This window comes from Bos mutus, chromosome 21 (genome assembly GCF_027580195.1).
Source record: "Bos mutus isolate GX-2022 chromosome 21, NWIPB_WYAK_1.1, whole genome shotgun sequence".
NCBI classification, from domain to species: Eukaryota; Metazoa; Chordata; class Mammalia; order Artiodactyla; family Bovidae; genus Bos; species Bos mutus.
In genome coordinates this window covers 44,170,362-44,183,468 of record NC_091637.1, presented here as the reverse complement: position 1 = coordinate 44,183,468, position 13,107 = coordinate 44,170,362, and the positions used below count along the sequence as shown (strand labels likewise).

General features: G+C 42.4%; 1 pseudogene; it reads right to left on the bottom strand.

Moving 5' to 3' along the window:
- Nucleotides 1-9,418: 9,418 nt before the first annotated feature.
- LOC102272259 (cleavage and polyadenylation specificity factor subunit 5 pseudogene) lies at nt 9,419-10,102 on the bottom strand (annotated as a pseudogene).
- Between the last annotated feature and the right edge of the window lie 3,005 nt (nt 10,103-13,107).

The following is a 13,107-nucleotide window of genomic DNA, read 5'->3' as shown; positions in this document are numbered from 1 at the left end:
TTGCAAACCAGTATGAGTAATAGAGGAGAGGGAAGTGTCCTGACTCTGTTCCTGTTGAGTTTCTCTGCTGTAAACTCTGCAGATACTGAATCACCAGGGAGAGGTTATTCAACCCTCTCCGCGTCTAAAATTTAACCCCATTGTACTTCAGTTTCCTGGCACAAACCTTACTGTAAAGTTGTTTGTAGGACCGTGAATGAATTTAACAGACTGTAAATTTAACCCTAAAAATATGTAACCTTATTTCCTCCAATTTAGTGTGAAAATAATCTGTGCTGCAGTTGGGAAGAAAGGGAGAAAGAAACATGTTTTCAGCCGTTTCACCTTCAAATTAAGAGCGTGATTGTTGACATGGAACATCCACCGTTCATTTAGAAACTGTTGTATTGACTACTTCTTTCCTATTCCTCGGATCTGCTCATCTGAAGGGGTGGTGCTGATGGGGATTCGAACAGCTGCACATTTCCAACATAGTATTCCCTAAATGGTGTCAAATGACTGGGAATGAAGTTTTGGTGACTGGATGATTTATTCACTTAGTCATCGTTGTTCCGTCAGGGGAAACAATAAGAGGCTTTTGTTTGTGTTTCTGAGTGTAGGGTGTGAGGGATGAAGAGAAGAGAATAGCCATATAATGAAACTTTGGTCCTTTTTCTCCCTCTCTCAAAAGAGGTCTTTATCTTCAAATTACTATAAATATATCATAAAAAGAGAACATATACTGCATTGTGGCCCCTTCTACATTGTTTTTTCATATTTTCCTGGAAAGGTTCTTTTTTTTTTCCTTCTCTATTAAAAATACTGCAAAAAATAATGCATAAATATGTTCAAATCATAAAATATTCAAACATTACAGAAATAACAGAGTGAAAAACAAACGTTTCTCTTCACTGCCCTTGCCCAACCCCCCTCTCCCAACAGTCAGCCCCTACAAAAAAAAGTTCTTTGTTTCTTTTTTTTAAACCTTATTACCCTGATTTGGGGCAGTTTCATAACAACAGACGGTATATTCAGTCAACAGGCAAATTCCAAAATACAAACAACCAGGAATCACTGAAAGTGAACCTCCCTGTGAAATATAGTCCCAGAAAGTGCCAGGGAAATTTGTGGCAGGGTGGCTGAACACACACCAGAGTCCCCGAGTGAAAAGGCTCCTGGGGCCAGAAGCATCTGCGTTTGCTTCTCCCCCCGCCATTAGCTAGCTGGATGTCTTTGATCATCTTTGTTTCCCCAGCTGTAAGGTAGGCTTGACAATAGGAGTCCGAAATGAAGCTTATGGCCAGGAGACACCTAGCAAGTGCCTGACCTATGCTAGATCTTTGGCAAAAATAGTTTTCCTCCCAATTCCAGAGGAACTTTGGTGCGTCTAAAGCACATGTTGATTTCTGGTGAAATTCTAGTTTCATCTGCATGTTCGTGGGGAAGTTATAATCCTATTTGTGCACTGTTTATAAAAGGTGAAAAAAGAGCATGCTTTGTTGCCCTGCCAAACTGCTTGGAGTGCATCAGTGTTTTCACAGGTTAATTAAAGGCTGGCACAGAAATGCATCTACACTGGACTTAGGTTCAGGCAATGGATGTGGATTCAGGCAAGAGTGTTCAGGATTATGCAATCCTGATAATCATGTGTAAGTTATCTCTGGGAATCCTGTATCATAAAAATAATTCAAAGACAAATTTGAGTAACTGGGGAACACTGATGCAAGAACATTGGATTTAATAAAAAAAATTATTTGTGTAATATTAAGACGGTTATCACCGACTCGATGGACGTGAGTTTGAGTGAACTCTGGGAGTTGGTGATGGACAGGGAGGCCTGGCCTGCTGCAATTCATGGGGTCGCAAAGAGTCGGACACGACTGAGCGACTGAACTGAACTGAACTGAAGACGGCTATTTGGGAGTTCATAGTTTTTTATTTTCTTCACACACACACACACACACACACACACACGCAAAAACTCAGCAGTCATCCAACAGGCAAGCTCATAATAAGGTGAAAAGTAACTTGCAGAAGGTAGAAGATAAGGCTTTTGGCAATTCTGGGGCTTTTCTGCAGTCTTTGAAGGTTAGAGTGCCCTCTACCGGTTACTTTCTAGAAAGGCAGGCAACTAATAGTCCACAGAGGACTCAAAATTTTTGGAAACATGTAAATACAATACTTAATCTCTGTATATTTCCTATTGAGTGATCCTTTTTTCTAAAGGCTTATCATCTGAAAAGGAGAAAAGTGCATTTTTTGTTCCAACTTGATTTCTTAATCAGAAATACCATATTAAGTAAATAAGTAAGTGTCAGTTGCTTAGTCATGTCCGACTCTTTGTGACCCCATGGACTGTAGCTTTCCAGGCTCCTCTGTCCATGAGATTCTGCGGGCAAGAATATAAATTTTGTCTGTTGGGTCCTAAATTTTAAAGTAATCAGCATTTCAGAAGAAAGATTAAATGGAGTAAAGTGGCCCCCAAATATTTAAAACTAGATTTTACATTAAAAATATATATTTTGTTGCTGGGTATACAGTTTCTAGTATACACTAGTCTCTCTGTACTAACTTTTCAATTTCCTGTAAATCTATGATTATTTCAAAATGAAAAGTCGGGGGAAAAAATCTAATGAGTTTACTATGCAGCTTTAAATTATTTAAGTCTTTTTTGAGCTTGTTGTACTGTAATGGAAAGAAAATAACAAAGACGAAGATTTAAAATGTACATCAGTTGAAATTTTGACTTTTCTATTCTTTTTCTTGCCCTACTCTCCTTTTCTTGCCCTACTCTTCCTGGCTACTGGCCAGGAAGGGTGGCCAGAAGCCTTAGCTGATAGTCCCTGAGGAACCTGCAAGAGGAATCTAGCCAGAACAGGTATGTGCATGCTCGTCAGGCACAGCAAACATATTGCCCATGTGAACTAGCTTACTGCTTTTCATTCATGTATTTAAAAACAGAATTCTTAGCTTGTAATGCAGTGTGACCCAGAATTCATCCACTTTTCACCCATGCATTAACTTATTCCACAGCTATTGAGCACCTATTATGTACTGCACACTATCTATATGTCATGAATACATGTTGCTTCTACCAAATAGGGGTCTAAAATTTAATCACATTCCTTTTAACATCAAAACAACACACAAACACATGCACACACCAGTCTCAGGAAAATCCTTTTTTCTTTCCCTCTGCAAAATTCCTCTGTGTTACAAATCCATGAACACCAGAGGGCTAAAACTCATGCTGGGACCCAGTCCTGCATTTAATTTGCCTACTGGTCTCTACTGGGAGTGTGGGTTGTGGGAAATCAGATTTGGACAGCTTCCACCACCCTGGAAACATTGCCCGATTGTCCCGCACCACAGATCCCTGCAATGGCTCCTAGAAAAGTGACGGGGGATGTTGGTTCCCACCCAGTGTTACCGCACACAGATAAGACTTCCACGCTTTGTGACAGAAAGGGTGCCGCACTCTGTGTGTGTTCATCCCTCAGTTGTGTCCGACTCTTTGTGACCCCATGGACTGTAGCCTTCCAGGCTCCTCTGTCCCTGAAATTTCCCAGGCAAGAATACTGGAGTGGGTTGCCATTTCCTTTTCTAGGAGATCTTCCTGACCCAGGGATCGAACCTGAGTCTCCTGCATTGGCAGGCAGTTTCTTTACCACTAAACCACTAGGGAAGTCTGTTACTGTACACAGAGGGCAGAAATCCCAAACTGTTCTTTAAACACACACACACATATATCAAAGCCCACTTTTCCCTAGAGGACTGGCAGCAGGAATACCCAGTTTTGCATCCATGACCTGAGAAATCTCCAGAGCAAAGTAGCCTGTCCTTGATCTGGACTCCTCAGTCACATCCTTGGTTATCTTGTTCCATGTAAAGCCTACAGCACAGCTGCCCTGGTTGGAGCTGGGGAGGGGGAGGTTTCTGTCTCCATCTACCTATTTTTTTCTTTGCATCTCTCCCCTCCCAAGCTAGTGGACATTGAGGTACCTCTGTGAAGCTGTGGGGTTTTGTGAAATGCAAATTGAAAACTGACGATCTATTTAAAAACTCTTACTTTATTGAAAAATGAGGCCCCAAAAGTGTTGTAAACTGCTGATCTAGAACTCAAACTGAGATCTCATTTCAAACCTCTTGCTCTTCCCGTTGCTTTGTGTTGTTTCTCTTTTATCTCTATGAAGCTTTATTTGTTGTAGGTCCCATTCCCTCTGAGCTCAGCCTTAGGTAGTTATATATTGAAAAGCAATCTCATAATTTATAATTGGATGTTTATGGCCAATAATAGCTCAGTAAATTGCTTCTATCAAGGAGTATCTGGCAAAGTCCCAGGAGAAAACAGATGGCACACTCAAATTAGGATAATTCAAGGTGGGTTTAATAAAGGTACTATTTACACAAGTACATGTAGTGTGTAAGGAGAGACCACAAGGACAGCAGTCCCAAGGGTATTCCCACTCCTACTCCCAGAAGGATGCAGCGAGTGAGCAGAATCTCTAGAGACGCATGGAGCTTGCCAGAAGAGGAGCTGTGACCTTTGGTCATGGGACCCAAGCTGCCCAAGGTGACCTTTCAGGCTTAAAGTTGGGCAGTTATAACAGCACCTCCTGGGCCTAAGAGTGGGCTCTTATCTTCCACTTGAAATGAATTGTCGGAGGAGACATAAGTGCTAACGAAGCAAGAGACTCTTGGGAAGAGGTGCCCAGGTGGAGAATAGTAAGGTAAGGGAACCCAGGAGAACTGCTCTGCCACGTGGCTCTAAGTCTCAGATTTAATGGTAATTTGGTTAGTTTCCAGTTGTCTCTGGCCAATCATTCTGACTCAGAGTCCTTCCTGGTGGCACATGGATTGCTCAACCAAGATGGATTCCAGGAGAAGGATTCTGGGAGATTGGTAGGACATGTGGGCTGGAGTCTCCTCTCTCGTTTTGACCTTTCCAGAATTCTTCCAGTTGGTGGTAGCTTGTTAGTTCCACATTCCTTACCAAGATCTCCTGCTGTAAGATAACTCATGTGAGTGTCTGGTTCCTGTGGTGCCTGACCAGGGCAGGTGGTTTCAGTCAGTGGTTCCCCAAACAGCTTCACTCTCCTCTCTTCCTCTGATCTCTCCCAGGGATCGTTGTTGGTTAAATCCAACTAGAAGTCAAAGGCTGGAGAAGGCAATGGCACCCCACTCCAGTACTCTTGCCTGGAAAATCCCATGGACGGAGGAGCCTGGTAGGCTGCAGCCCATGGGGTCGCTAAGAGTTGGACACAACTGAGCGACTTCACTTTCACTTTTCACTTTCATGCATTGGAGAAGGAAATGGCAACCCACTCCAGTGTTCTTGCCTGGAGAATCCCAGGGATGGGGGAGCCTGGTGGGCTGCTGTCTATGGGGTCGCACAGAGTCGGACACAACTGAAGCGACTTAGCAACAGCAGCAGCAGAAGTCAAAGGCGCTGAACCAGTCTGTAGGGGTCAGCCACCCTATTATAGAGCAGGCCGAAGGTGGGTGGAGAGTGAACCTAGGGGCAGTGGAAAATCTTTTACTACAAGGTGCTGAAATAAAATTCACATTTTATGGCAAGACAAGAAAAATTTTAATTTTTAAATTTAAATTTTTAAATAAAATTTTTCTTTGCCTGTTTGGGCCGTGGGCTTCTCCTTCAGTGCATGTTGTACATCTGCTTTAACCAGTTCTCTTTAGGAGATAAAATTCCTTCTTAAAGTCATAAAGGCTCACAGCTCCTTAGGAGATAACCTTCCTTCTTAACCTTGTAAAGGGCCAAGAGCCACATGTAAATCTGGATTGTGTAAACTGTCAATTGATTATAGCCCTTTGTCTTAAAGACTTATATCACTGTACTTCGACCTCTAAAGAAGGAAATATTCCTCGGAACTTTCTGAAAGATTGTTTCCCAGGTTATAATCCTCAGGTTGGCAGCAATACAATTTTCCATTTCTTTCTTAGATCTACCATTGATTAATTACTAAATTGTATGTGGCCTTTTTTGTTGACATATGTGACAAAGGTCACATACAATTTAGTAAGGGACTCTTGGAGTCACCTAATGATGATTCACTGTGATGTTGTCATTCATACTCAGAAATATGTATTTGGTCTTATCCTTGTTTCTAGCACAGAGCTCCTAAAACCCTTGGAATTTCCCAAGTGAAGAGAATGACCAAGGTGTCTTTTGTGATGGAGTGGTGACTTTCGGGCTGCACCTCAGACTGAAGGCAGTAGGCCAAGAGAACCAACCAAGTAATAAGAGGATTGGAACTTTCGGTCCCATGCTCCATTTCCAGGGAGGAGAGGAGAGCTAGAGGTTGATCAGTCACCAGTGGCCAATGATTTAATCATTCATGCCTATGTAATGAAGCTTCCGTAAAAACCCAAAAGGATGGGATTTGGAGAACTTTACATTGATGAACCATAATGCTTTCACATACCACTGTGCTGGGCCCCAAACTCCATGGGGACAGAGAAGCTCCTTTGTTTAGGACCTCCCCCTATATATCTCTATTATCTGGCTGTTGATTCCAATCCTTTAATATCCTTTGTAATAAACCAGTAATCCAGTGAGTAAAGTGGTTTGAGTTCCCCGAGTCATTCTAGAAAATTAATCGCACCCCAAGAGGAAGTCATGGAAACCTCTAATTTCTTGCTGTTGGGTCAGAAGCACAGGTAACTATCTGGACTTGTGACTGGCATCTGAAGTAGGGGCAGTCTTGCAGGACTGAGCCCTCAATCCGTGGGATCTGATGATGTTTGGTTAGATGGTGTCAGAATTGAGTTGAATTTTAGGACACTCAGCTCGTGTCAGAGATTTGCTTAGTGTGGGGAAAAAACCTACCCATCAGAGTTAATGCTAGAATCATGCTTATCTAATAATGGGATCCCAGAATATGGAAAAACAAAGGAAAAGCAGTCACTGGAATGGAGCTTTCCAAGTGCCCTGAACTCTCACTACACAACCTGGAATGAACCTTACTGTGATCTGTGCTCTATATTTCTTTGAAATGATTCAAACACAGGGATTTTTTTTTTTTTTTTTTGGCCGTACCCGCAGCTTGTAGGAACTTAGTTCTCTGGCCAGAGATTGAACCCAGGGCCACGGCAATGAAAGCACCAAGTCTTAACCACTGGACCGCCGGGGAATTCCCCATAGGGATTTTAAAAGATTTTTTTTAATTTTTATTCAACTATAGTTAATTTACAATGTTGTGTTAATTTCTGCTATATAGCAAAGGGACTCATATATATATATATATATATATATATATATATATATGCTAAGTCGCTTCAGTCGTGTCCAACTCTGTGCGACCCGACCCCATAGACGGCAGCCCACCAGGCTCCCCCGTCCCTGGGATTCTCCAGGCAAGAACACTGGAGTGGGTTGCCATTTCCTTCTCCACTGCATGAAAGTGAAAAGTGAAAGTGAAGTCGCTCAGTCGCGTCCGACTCTTAGCGACCTCATGGACTGCAGCCTACCAGGCTCCTCCATCCATGGGATCTTCCAGGCAAGAGTACTGGAGTATATATACACATATTTATATATATATTCTTTTTCATATTATTTTCCATTATGGTTCATCACAAGCTACTGAATATAGTTGCCTGTGCTAGATAGTAGGACTTGTTTATCCATTCTGCATATAATAGTTTGCATCTGCTAATCCCAAACTCCCAACCCATCCCTCTCCTGCCCCACCTCCCCCTTAGCAACTACAGATCTGTTCTCTATGTCTGTGAGTCTGTTTCTGTTTGATAGATAAATTCATTTGTGTCATATTTTAGATTCCACATATAAGTGATATCTTATGGTATCTCTTTCTGACTTACTTCACTTAGTATGATAGTCTCTAGGTCCATCCATGTTGCTGCAAATGGCATTATTTCATTCTGTTTATGGCTGAGTAGTATTCCATTGTGTGTATATATATATATACTACAGCTTCTTTTGCATTCGTTCTGTCAGTGAACATTTAAGTGTTTCCATGTCTTGGTTATTGTGACTAGTGCTGCTATGAACATAAAGGTCCATGTATCTTTTTAAATTATATGCCCAGGAGTAGGATTGCTGGATCATATGACAATTCTATTTTTAGCTTTTTGAAGAATCTCCATACTATTTTCCATAGTGACAGCACCAACTTACATTTCTACCAACAGTGTAGAAAGGGTCCCTTTTCTCCACACCCTCTCCAGCCTTTGTTATTTGTAGACTTTTTAATGATGGCTATTCTGACCAGTGTGAGATGGTATCTCATTGGAGTTTTGAATTTGCATTTCTCTAATGATTAGAGATGTTGAGCATCTTTTCATGTATTTGTTGGCCATCTGTATGTCTTCTTTGGAGAAATGTCTTTTTAGATCTGACCATTTTTCAACTAGGTTGCTTTTTGCTTGTTTGTTTGTTAATTGATTTACATGAGCTCAAATGGGGGCTTCCCTAGTGGTTCAGATAGTAAAGAATCCGCCTGCAATGCAGGAGACACAGGTTCAATCCCTGAGCCGCAAAGATCCCCTGGAGAAGGGAATGGCAACCCACTCCAGTATTCTTGCCTGGAGAACTCTATGGACAGAGGAGTTTGGCAGGCTGCAGTCCATGGGGTCCCAAAAAGGTAGACACAACTGAGCGACTGACACTTTCACTTTTCTTTTCATGAGCTCAAACATGGTTTTTAAGCAGAAGTGTTATGTTTCTTAGGTTCACACAGGTAGCTGGGAAATCCCTAACAGTACCACTTGAGCAAAGAAAGAGAGTCTTGTTTAGGGTCAAAGCCACAACAGGTCAAGAATGGAGTCTGAGGTAAATGGAAAAAATTACTGAACTACAGATAAATGTTTGTTCAAAGTAAAAACTAGTTATTCCCAAAAGATTTCTCCAAAGTTAAAAAGAAAGCCTTAAAAAAAAAAAAAAAAAAAAACTTTAGGAGATTAATGTCCCTGTTTTTTCTTGGCTAATTTCTTTTCTTTTAACAGCACAATCTAGCTTTTCATATTAATATTCATTTACTATTCAGACCACAGAAAGTAGGTGGTAATTTCAGGACTGGGAAAGAGATAATACCAAAAAAGCTCTTCCTGGACGTTTATTCTATGCTGTGTATAGCTGTGCTCACAGAGATGGCTTCTCTTACTTCTCTGTTGCTGCTGCTGCTGCTAAGTCGCTTCAGTCGTGTCCGACTCTATTCGACCCCATAGACGGCAGCCCACCAGGCTCCCTCCTCCCTGGGATTCTCCAGGCAAGAACACTGGAGTGGGTTGCCATTTCCTTCTCCAATGCATGAAAGTGAAAAGCGAAAGTGAAGTCGCTCGCTCAGTCGTGTCCGACTCTTAGCGACCCCATGGACTGCAGCCTATCAGGCTCCTCCGTCCATGGGATTTGCCAGACAAGAGTACAGGAGTGGGGTGCCACTGCCTTCTCTGCTGTGCAGCAATTCAGTTGTATATAAAATTGACCCTGCTCAAAAGCTGGGGGAGACTAGAAATAATGGGTCCATATCCAGGTGCATTGTTACACAGTTCAAACAGCGGTGCAGCTACCAGCTTGTAATTTTTAGGGACTGCAAACAAGGCTTTCTCTTGAAGCTGAACCAAAAACAATTTCTTATGTTCCTTAGGTTTTGTATTATGTGCAGGAATATATGGATACTGAGGAGGTTCAAAATTTGGTCTACACCAGTTGCCAATGCAGTCATCAAAGACCCAGTCTTGCAGGACTGCATCTTGACCACCCGATATCTCTGTTATTAAGCGTTTTAGTCCTTCAACTTCATCTTCTCCTGGGTTAATAAGCTTACCACCAGGTAATTTGAAGGAGTTGTTCCCAGCTGTAGTAGTAACACATGGGGTAGCCCGTGCTCATGGACAATGAAAACCGTTTCTACAGCCCTCCTCACGCCAATTTTATCAAATTCCTTCCTCATGCGCTGAAATCTGGCTGCAACAGAGCTGTCCTCACAGAGGGGCTCTTTTGTACCAAAAAGGGAATTGGTAAGAGGGTACAGATAGATGGTGCGCTCTAGGGTGAGGGGCTTGGTCTGCTGGATGTACTTGTTGCCGAACTGGGTGACTCCCGGGGCCAGCCATTCTGCGATCGATTGGGCGGCACCACGGCCATGATGACGAGCTTTGGCACTAGGAAAGCAGGAGGCAGGGAGGCTGCCTGTGTGGGCCGCAGCTACCTGCGTCCCACTCAGCAGCCGCCGCCCGCCATTAACAAGAGAATGCCGAGGGAGGCCTTGGCTAATTTCTTAATGGGCATATGGGTAAGTTTGAATTTAAAGTAAGTCAATTTACTATTAAAACTTGATTACATCATTGATGTCTTAAAAATATTAAGTAACTTAAAAGAACATTTGAAATGAAGACTACATTTTTAGTGTTTCTTAAATAGAAAAATGCTGATGTAAGAAAAACCTTGAAGAACAAAATATTTTAAAGAACACTTAGTTTAAGGAAAATACTCACGTACTCCATCTTCCCCCCCAAGCTATGGGAAGATATTTCTATCAAGTACTTACTATATAAATCCACAAAGTGCAACTAGGTAAATACATTTATCTTAGATAAGAGTGAGACCTTCAAAAGGAGATTTCTGAGCTGAGATGGAGAAATAGCATGGGACTGACTCTTTCTTCAGCAAATAGCCAAAGCTGGGGAATCTGTACATTTGGCAAGATTCTAGAAGGAAAAAAAAACACAGAAATCATTTTAGTCTCTATCTTTCCTGTTTCTTTTATAAACACTTCTTGATCCTGATGACAAAGAGAAATTATAATGGTGTCATCACAGTTCAGGCATACAAAAATGGAGTCCGGGAGCCATTTAGGATCTGGTCTCTAGCAGTCTCTCCATCAGTGAGAACCTGAATTTTACTAAACTATACCAGACCCAAGGACACCATCTGCCAGCTGGAAGGTTAGGGTCTCAGGGTCTCCCTTTGCAACTGTGTGACCATTTCAGACCCCAACCAATCCTTACTTAATAAGCACCCTGACTTCTTGGCAGTTCCAATTACAATTCTTGATAAAGGGCTCATTTAACTGACTCTAACCTTACAGTTTTTGCCTTTATAAGCCTCCCCCATTTTGTAGTATGGCGGAACACAATTCAAGTTCTCCTAGAACTTGTGTCTCCCCAGCAGCAGTGCTAACAAACCCCATATAAGCACTTTTTATTTCAATCAGGTCTCTGCTTCTGAAGTTTTCTCTAACCTCCAGCTTGATTGCCACATGGTCTCAGTCCCTACTTCCTCACTCGTGGATGGTATGATCCCTTCCTCAGTCGTGTCTGACCTTTAGTTTCTCAGTATCCACCCCCTTCATCTAACTTCTACCTCAAAGGCAGGATTATTTCTAGATGCATGTCTGACCATTTACTGCTCCACTTAGTAACCTTCAATAACTTAACCTCACCCCAATACATTCTGTATCTGTAATGAGTTATCCTAAAATGTAGTGGCTTCAAACAATAGTGATCACATATGGTCAGGAATTTGGAAAGGGCTTGGTTAGGAAATTCTTGCTTGGAATCTTTCATGAGGATACACTCAGATTTTGCCTGAGGCTGCTGTTACCAGCAGCAAGGATCTCTAGGAGCCCTCTTGAAAACTGGCTAGTACAGGTACCTAGGATAACCTCTAATCTTAAAGTGTCCTTCAAGGCCATTTATTCTTTATCATCAGGAACAAGGACCTGCCATGCAGCTCAGACAGTAATGAATCTGCCTGCAGTGTAGGAGACCTGGGTTCGATCCCTGGGTCAGGACACCTAGAGGAGGGAATGGTTACCCACTCCAGTATTCTTGCCTGGAGAATTCCATGGACAGAGGAGCCTGTCGGGCTATAGTCCATATGGTCCCAAAGAGTTGGACACAACTGAGCGACTAACACTTTCACTTTCAGAAGTAGTGGGTAGGGACTTCCTGGCGCTCCAGTGGTTAAGACTGCCCTGCAGTGCAGAGGGTGCAGTCCCTAGTCAGGGGGCTAAGATCCTACCGGCCTTGCCGCCAAAAAAGCCAAAACATAAAGCAGAAACAGTAATGTAACAAATTCAATAAAGACTTTAAAAATGGGGGAAAAAAGAGATAAGGGGTAGTTTTTCATTCCTTTACTCCTTCTTGTTGTTCAACTGCTAAGTCATGTCCAACTCTTTGTGACCCCATGGACTGTGGCACACCAGGCTTCCCTGTCCTTCACTATCTCCTGGAGTTTGCTCAAATTCATGTCCATTGAGTGAGTGCTGCCATCCAGCCACCTCATCCTCTGTCACCCCCTTCTCTTCCATCTTTCCCAGCATCAGGGTCTTTAAAGTTGACTGAATCAGCTCTTTGCGTCAGGTGGCCAGGGTATTGGAGCTTCAGTGTCAGTCATTCCAGTGAATATTCAGGGTTGATTTCCTTTAGGATTGACTGGTTTTCTTCTAAGGAGCAAGATTCTTTTGTTATTTATTTATGTACTAACCAATACAGAATTATATCAGAATCATGTATATAAAACAGTATATATTAAGTATGTATATTTAAAGCAACATAACATACTTAATGTGTTGTTAGTCATTCAGTCATTTCTGATTCTTTGTGACCCTATGGACTGTAGTCCACCAGGCTCCTCTAGCCATGGAATTAATTCTCTAGACAAGAATACTGGAGTGAGTTGCCATTCCCTTCTCCAGGGCCAGGGATCAAACCCAGGTCTTCTGCATTGCAGACAGATTCTTTACCATCTAAGCCAAGAGGGAAGCCCCTAACCTACTTAATACCTAAAGTTTAATATATTTGATAACTTAAGTATCAGTTCAGTTCAGTCGCTCAGTCCTGTCTTACTCTTTGCAACCCCATGAATCACAGCACGCCAGGCCTCCCTGTCCATCACCAACTCCCGGAGTTCACTCAGACTCACATCCATCGAGTCAGTGATGCCATCCAGCCATCTCATCCTCTGTCGTCCCTTTCTCCTCTTGCCCCCAATCCCTCCCAGCATCAGAGTCTTTTCCAATGAGTCAACTCTTCTCATGAGGTGGCCAAAGTACTGGAGTTTCAGCTTTAGCATCATTCCTTCCAAAGAAATCCCAGGGCTGATCTCCTTCAGAATGGACTGGTTGGATCTCCTTGCAGTCCAAGGGA